This window comes from Oncorhynchus nerka, linkage group LG9b (genome assembly GCF_034236695.1).
Source record: "Oncorhynchus nerka isolate Pitt River linkage group LG9b, Oner_Uvic_2.0, whole genome shotgun sequence".
Classification (NCBI taxonomy): domain Eukaryota; kingdom Metazoa; phylum Chordata; class Actinopteri; order Salmoniformes; family Salmonidae; genus Oncorhynchus; species Oncorhynchus nerka.
Window position 1 is genome coordinate 19,003,163 of NC_088424.1, and position 8,418 is coordinate 19,011,580.

Here is an 8,418-nt window from a genome sequence, read left to right on the forward strand (position 1 = left end):
CAGGGAATGTTATAACCAGTATTGTTATACCAAGTAATATATATAAGAACCTGTACAAAAACCTACAGAACAAAATGCTTTGTTGCTGTGTGGATCATCATTAAACATCAAACCACAACTTTATATAATAATTGCAGACATTGAGATCAGAGAATTTCTATCACACCTGTGCTGTGGTCACACCTGTGCTGTGCTGTGTGCAATCACCTGGTGGTGATATGGAATATGACAAAGTGCAACAATATTAATGTGTGTAGTTACTCCTCACAATTTATACCACTTGGTGATGTAGTATGAAAGTCAACCTGAAGGAGGCAACCTAACAAAGCACACAAACCCCTGAATCAGAGGATGCCATACAGACAGACACCTCCCCATGGTCTACTACTGCATGTAATACAGAAGAACTTGAAGCATCAACAGTAGGACAGAGGGTGTCAAAGCTCTGTGATAGATAGATCAGCAGTGTTCTGCTCCTTTTCCACTTCAAACTGACTGACTAGTGATGAGAAATTGGCTGATCCTGCACGTTCTGGCTGCATGCTGCTTTGGTATAACATCATGGCGTTCATTTGTCTCTTTCTGTGCATTTGTTCATTTAATTTATATACATTATCATTATATGTTGTGAAGATATATTTATCTTTCTTTTCAGGGTGTAGAGCAGAAGAGAATGTAAGACAGCCAACAGAAGAGGTAATGGTCGTAGAAGGACACCCAACAACACTCACCTGTCTATTTGATACAACTTCCCAATCACAATATCTCTTCTGGTACAAACAACTAGCAAATGGAAAGCCCATTTTTATTCTGAGGAGGGATCCATTTTCACCTGGGGAATCTGCTTCTGAATTCAAGGACAGATTTGATGCCCATCTGAATGTCACAGCAAAATCAGTCCCCTTGACGATCCAGAGGGTGCAGCTGTCTGACTCTGCTGTGTACTACTGTGCTCTGAGGCCCACTGTGACAGCAGGATATACAGCCCCCTTACAAAAACACTGTGTGTGCAGTACTTTGTGTTGTGTGCAATTTTTTAAGGGATGTTTTACATAATTGAGGCAGAGGAAAGGAAATTCCGTTTATAGGTGACAGTGAGAAAGCAGGGTAGTCATTCAGTCATAACTCTAGTTGTGGTCACTCTTTTTACTGTGTTAAATTTACCAGCATGTTACTGGGATCAATTTAAGCATATACACTAGTGGGTGAGATTGAAGCTATTCTTCATATCCAATAACATAGCCAATGTAATTACTGGAGACTTGAGTAATATTACTGTGAAGGATCTTTTGTCAATTTTTAATACCCTGAATAATGATTTTAATTGTAAGATCATTTTCTGATAATAATTCCTATTTTCATAAATGTTTTCCAGGTGGTAGTCATGGTAATGACATTACTCCAACATCAGATAAGGTGTTTGGGTTGGAGGGTGATGTCATAAAACTGTCCTGTAACTACTCCTCTGCTAGTACTCTCCAGTGGTATCATCAGTACCCTGGATCATCTCCCATCTTCCTCCTCCTCACTGGAGTGTCCTCAAACCCCTCTGTAGTGAAAGCTACTCCTCCATACCAACGACAGTCTGTCGGTCTCCAACGACAGTCTGGAGGTCTCCTCTGATGAAGTATTAGACTCTACTCTGTACTACTGTGCCCTGGAGCCCAGAGTAAAAGGAAACCCAGACACACAGTACAAAACTCTAAACTGAAAACACCGACAGACAATGATAAACATTGTCATTATTGGCTTTCCTTCAGTAGACAAGAAATATACATGCAGGCTGAAAATGTACAGTGAAATATTTTCAATAAACAATTATAAATGTTGTAACAAATGGAAAAGTGACAGAAACTCATTCGGTATTCTGAATATGTTGCAGATGTATACTGTAGATTCTAGATATAAAGAATACCTGTAGATACTAGATATAAAAAATACCTGTGAATGAATGAATTGCCTCATGTTGAATAGATTAATTATCTTACAGATATGCCCTTCAAGCAATGTTTCCCAGTATGACATCACAGTAGACAGGTCAGGTCCTTCTGCCAACTCTGGTGCCCTATCTCCTGATTCTGCCTGATTCTCCTCCCTTTCTGCATCCTTTGACTCTCTATGTCCCCTATCCTCCAGGCCGGCTCGGTCCTCCCCTCCCGCTCCGTGGCTCGACGACTCATTGCGAGCTCACAGAACAGGGCTCCGGGCAGCCGAGCGGAAATGGAGGAAAACTCGCCTCCCTGCGGACCTGGCATCCTTTCACTCCCTCCTCTCTACATTTTCCTCCTCTGTCTCTGCTGCTAAAGCCACTTTCTACCACTCTAAATTCCAAGCATCTGCCTCTAACCCTAGGAAGCTCTTTGCCACCTTCTCCTCCCTCTTGAATCCTCCTCCCCTCCCCCCTCCTCCCTCTCTGCAGATGACTTCGTCAACCATTTTGAAAAGAAGGTCGACGACATCCGATCCTCGTTTGCTAAGTCAAACGACACCGCTGGTTCTGCTCACACTGCCCTACCCTGTGCTCTGACCTCTTTCTCCCCTCTCTCTCCAGATGACATCTCGCGTCTTGTGACGGCCGGGCGCCCAACAACCTGCCCGCTTGACCCTATCCCCTCCTCTCTTCTCCAGACCATCTCCGGTGACCTTCTCCCTTACCTCACCTCGCTCATCAACTCATCCCTGACCGCTGGCTACGTCCCTCCCGTCTTCAAGAGAGCGAGAGTTGCACCCCCTTCTGAAAAAACCTACACTCGATCCCTCCGATGTCAACAACTACAGACCAGTATCCCTTCTTTCTTTTCTCTCCAAAACTCTTGAACGTGCCGTCCTTGGCCAGCTCTCCCGCTATCTCTCTCAGAATGACCTTCTTGATCCAAATCAGTCAGGTTTCAAGACTAGTCATTCAACTGAGACTGCTCTTCTCTGTATCACGGAGGCACTCCGCACTGCTAAAGCTAACTCTCTCTCCTCTGCTCTCATCCTTCTAGACCTATCGGCTGCCTTCGATACTGTGAACCATCAGATCCTCCTCTCCACCCTCTCCGAGTTGGGCATCTCCGGCGCGGCCCACGCTTGGTTGCGTCCTACCTGACAGGTCGCTCCTACCAGGTGGCGTGGCGAGAATCCGTCTCCACACCACGTGCTCTCACCACTGGTGTCCCCCAGGGCTCTGTTCTAGGCCCTCTCCTATTCTCGCTATACACCAAGTCACTTGGCTCTGTCATAACCTCACATGGTCTCTCCTATCATTGCTATGCAGACGACACACAATTAATCTTCTCCTTTCCCCCTTCTGACGACCAGGTGGCGAATCGCATCTCTGCATGTCTGGCAGACATATCAGTGTGGATGACGGACCATCACCTCAAGCTGAACCTCGGCAAGACGGAGCTGCTCTTCCTCCCGGGGAAGGACTGCCCGTTCCATGATCTCGCCATCACGGTTGACAACTCCATTGTGTCCTCGTCCCAGAGCGCTAAGAACCTTGGCGTGATCCTGGACAACACCCTGTCGTTCTCAAATAACATCAAGGCGGTGGCCCGTTCCTGTAGGTTCATGCTCTACAACATCCGCAGAGTACGACCCTGCCTCACACAGGAAGCGGCGCAGGTCCTAATCCAGGCACTTGTCATCTCCCGTCTGGATTACTGCAACTCGCTGTTGGCTGGGCTCCCTGCCTGTGCCATTAAACCCCTACAACTCATCCAGAACGCCGCAGCCCGTCTGGTGTTCAACCTTCCCAAGTTCTCTCACGTCACCCCGCTCCTCCGCTCTCTCCACTGGCTTCCAGTTGAAGCTCGCATCCGCTACAAGACCATGGTGCTTGCCTACGGAGCTGTGAGGGGAACGGCACCTCAGTACCTCCAGGCTCTGATCAGGCCCTACACCCAAACAAGGGCACTGCGTTCATCCACCTCTGGCCTGCTCGCCTCCCTACCACTGAGGAAGTACAGTTCCCGCTCAGCCCAGTCAAAACTGTTCGCTGCTCTGGCCCCCAATGGTGGAACAAACTCCCTCACGACGCCAAGACAGCGGAGTCAATCACCACCTTCCGGAGACACCTGAAACCCCACCTCTTTAAGGAATACCTAGGATAGGATAAAGTAATCCCTCTCACCCCCCTTAAAAGATTTAGATGCACTACTGTTCCACTGGATGTCATAAGGTGAATGCACCAATTTGTAAGTCGCTCTGGATAAGAGCGTCTGCTAAATGACTTAAATGTAAATGTAAATGTATGTACCGGTTTGTTAGCTAGCTACCTAACGTTAGTAGTTATGCATCAAATTCGCCAGCATTTTAACTCTAGCCTATGTAACTAACCAACGTCTATTGACTTGATTATTCTCGTCATTCTTAGCTTAGCTAAATGGTATTGTTGTTGTGCTTTCTCAATGGACATTCAGGTGCTTTTGTAAATTCGCTATGGCTATTTTCAGGCTGGACAATAGAATGAGTCAAAATTCACTCAAGGCTGAAAAACAGTTTAAGAACTTTGGCTAATCTAGAACAATAGCGCGAGCCCATAGCAAATTAATGATATCAAACGGTTGCAGAGCCTGTTTGACTGGAGTGATGCTTAGAATTCCATTAAAATGTATCCCTTTTTATTTTACCACTACAATCTGTTCGTCGGACGAAACTGGAAAAAAACAACTTGTGTAGAAAGTAAATATCCGCACTTCGATGGTGTCAACCGTCATGTCACCGTACTGAAAAAGTAGGGAAAAAATAAAGACTTCTGACTATTTCTGGTCTAGCGATCGATGACAAACGAGCTCACTGCCCAGATTTACAAAATTACAGAGGAGATTATCCTGATTGAAATGGTGCCTATGTAACAGTTTTGCTTCCGTCCTTCTCTTCGCCCCTACCTGGGCTCGAGCCAGGGACCCTCTGCACACATAGACAACAGCCACACTCGAAGCATCTTCACCCATTGCTCCACAAAATCCACGGCCCTTGCAGAGCAAGGGAACAACTACTTCAAGGTCTCAGAGCGAGTGACGTCACCGACTGAAATGCTATTAGCGCACACCCCGCTAACTAGCTAGCCATTTTACGGTTACACCCGAATTAAAAAAACTAAATATACACAGTGAGATATTTGGTGAAATAGACCCGCATGCCTCTCCATAGGAAGACAATGGGGGGGTGCTCAGCGTTCCAAGGGCAAAAAAATATTTTTGGGCTAGCATTTGATGACAACTGAGCTAGCTGCCGAGGCTTACATAATTAGAAAGAGCAGATTCTCATGAAAAAAAAATCACATTGCGAGATATTTGGCGAAATAGACATACATGCTGACATTTCCCTCATAGGAAACAATGGGAAGACCACAGAGTTCCAATATTATTTGTGTTGTTTACATTTTAGCTATGAAACAACGTGAGCAGGTCTCATTGCCAACAATAGCCAAGCAGGCATTGTGACGTTGAGCAATAAGCTGGTATTAGAACGTTTGGAAGGCAAGTTGGTGCCACGGTGCTCAATAGAACTAATAGGAGCTGGCAGAGTGAAAAATGCACTAAAATAAGGCTGTTTTTTCGCGATTACTTCAAAAAGATGGCAAGCAGCTGGGAAATATGGTCATATTATGAAACTGGGCTCCACAGTGGATGCAATTAACTCGTTTTGATCAGAAAAGAACATAGCTAAAAATGTCATTTTTTCCAGTATACTATCTACGCGGATTTCAGAACACTCTTGTCTGAGTGTACCAGAGGGCAGAATAATTACTTTATGAGCGCTCCACACCCATTTAATATGGCCGGTGTCAGTAAAAGTCGGGAAAAAAAGCGCAATTAAATTGTTTCCAGCAGCACATTTATAGTCACCAACACTATGTTTAACATGAAAACTGCCTTACCAGCTCTGCTAGGGCGAGTAAAATGGTCAGAGTGGTCTCATTTGTGTCTGGAAGTAGCTAGCCAATGTTAGCTTGACTGCCGTTGTAAGGCCAGAATGCTCAAATCAACCCTACTCCTCTGCCCGAACGTCCAGTGTGTGCTCCGAGAGTGAATTTACAAAATGACAATCTGACAATGTTCTGAATATATGAGATTCACGCTGTACTGCACCTTATTTTCTTTTCCATCCCAGTTTCATTTTTCATGGAGTAGAAACACCATAATATTAATGAAATTACTTAAGCAAGTACCAGTCAAAAGTTTGGACACAACTACTCATTTCGTTAATAAAATAAAGATAAAAAAATACTCTTTCAAAATGCAGATGCTGATTTAGTTATTTAAGGATCCATAACGATTTACTATGGGAATAAATGTTACTGATTTACGGAAATATTGGAACAAAGTTGTCTAATGAAGGCAAACAATTTAGAATCCTCCAATCCTGTAGCCTACTCCCGACAACCACGTTGTATAGCACCATGTTTTCCATTCCATCCTAATGGAAACCCTTAGGGTTTTGTTTTTCATTTTTCTCTGAATGGAAACACCATAATGTTATTCAAATTAATTAAGCCAATACGGCAATACGGATTGCCAATAAGGAATACTGTCAAACGCTTCTCAAATATGCCCTCTGGTGGTAAAACTAGCAATAACTTGCAGTAACAGAAGAAATGGCTGAGAATTAAATGACGTGCCACAGAATGCTGCAGCAGCACGTAAGGTGTGCCACAGTATGATACAACTTTTAAAGGAGGAACCACTGTAATTGAGCCTGCATTGTTGATAGAAATTAAAATTGACACCCAATTGATTATGTTTCTATATTTCCTTTACAGAATTAATTGCTTGGGGAGCACATTAGTGCTGTAAAACATGAAGTCATCAGTACAGAGGGAAAACCTGTGATTCTGAGTGTCACGGTTCTCTTGACTTGAAGGAGAGTCAGACCAAAATGCGGCGTGGCTATTGAGATTCATGTTTAATGAAACAAAGTAAACACGAATCAAATACAAAAACAATAAACGTAACACGAAAACCGAAACAGCCTAATACTGGTGCAAAGTAACACAGACAGGAACAATCACCCACAAACACACAGTGAAACCCAGGCTACCTAAGTATGATTCTTAATCAGAGACAACTAATGACACCTGCCTCTGATTGAGAACCATACTAGGCCGAAACATAGAAATACCCCAAAACATAGAAAAACAAACATAGACTGCCCACCCAATTCACGCCCTGACCATACTAAATAATGACAAAACAAAGGAAATAAAGGTCAGAACGTGACACTGAGCTGCTCATATGATGCAAGCAGGAATTATCCTCTGCTTTACTGGTACAGGCATTATGATGACCAGGCTCCTCACTTTCTACTGTATAAAGGTGCCAGATCAAGCATGAGGGAACATATCCCTGATAAGAGATATACATCCAAAATGTCTCAGACTACTACTGAACTGATCATAACACATCTAACCCTGGCAGACACAGCTCTCTACTACTGTGCTCTCAGAGACTATTATTATGATATTTGTTATACCCAGTGATAGAATGTGGATAAGACGCTGTACAAAACCCTGCAGACCAAAATTCTTTGATGAACCGAGGATCAAATTCGAACATCAAACCACAATTTGATATCATAATGGCAGAGAACTGTGGTCAAACCTATACTGTGTGAAATCACCAGTTGGCCTAGTATTTCTCTGTCTTCATATTCAGTGCACTGCGAGAAATTTGTATTCTTCACTTTTCAATCAGTAGTCTTCAATTAATGTTTTTTAAGTGTTCACCATGACAGCCTTGAGTTGGGGAGGAGTGAGCACTTTGGGGCAGAGGTCAGGTCAGATGAAGTGAGGAAGAACAGATATCACTAAGGTTCTGTCTAGCAACAGAGATGCATTGGCTGTTCAGGTGTGTAGGAGGAGACTCAGCATAGGAGATAGAGTTAAATATCAATGCTTGTCTGAAATCTTGTCATATAATCAGCTGTATTGACCCTCTGGGAAGAAAAAACTTGGTTTGAGCTTTCATAGTGTTCGTTGAGTTTTTACTCTGACAATTAAAACCCAACAGTTGGCGTTGTTGGCAGGATTCACCACAATTTATAGTCAAAACAGAGAGTCCAGATCAGTGGAGCTGGCAACAAACAAGGTAGGCACAGTTTCTACACCTGTTACAACTCATTTTGACATCTTAGGGAGATGAGAATCGTTGGCTGATCATTTATAGGATACGGACCTAGAAAGTCTGAGTTTTTTCAATAGGCCCATTGTGTAACGACCGGTCGTAAAAAAATATGTTGTAGGGTGGGTTCCTTTAAGTCATCCGTATTCTCCAGTAATACATTTGCAGACGTTATAGTTGTAACACAAGGTATTAAGTGTTGTGACCAATCAGTAGGCACAAATACCATAACCATTCTCCGGGGAAGTGGGTAGCCCTACCTTTGAAAATAGTTACTAGAAGGTATGTATTAGAGAATGGAGTGAAGATA

At 43.6% G+C, this 8,418-nt stretch overlaps 1 long non-coding RNA gene across 1 annotated transcript; it reads left to right on the plus strand.

Annotated features, from left to right (window-relative positions):
• The first annotated feature begins 504 nt into the window (after positions 1-504).
• Positions 505-938, plus strand: LOC135565775 (uncharacterized). Its single transcript, XR_010461851.1, has 3 exons — positions 505-551; positions 656-696; positions 859-938. It is a non-coding gene; the product is annotated as an uncharacterized LOC135565775 (long non-coding RNA).
• The last annotated feature ends 7,480 nt before the right edge of the window (positions 939-8,418 follow it).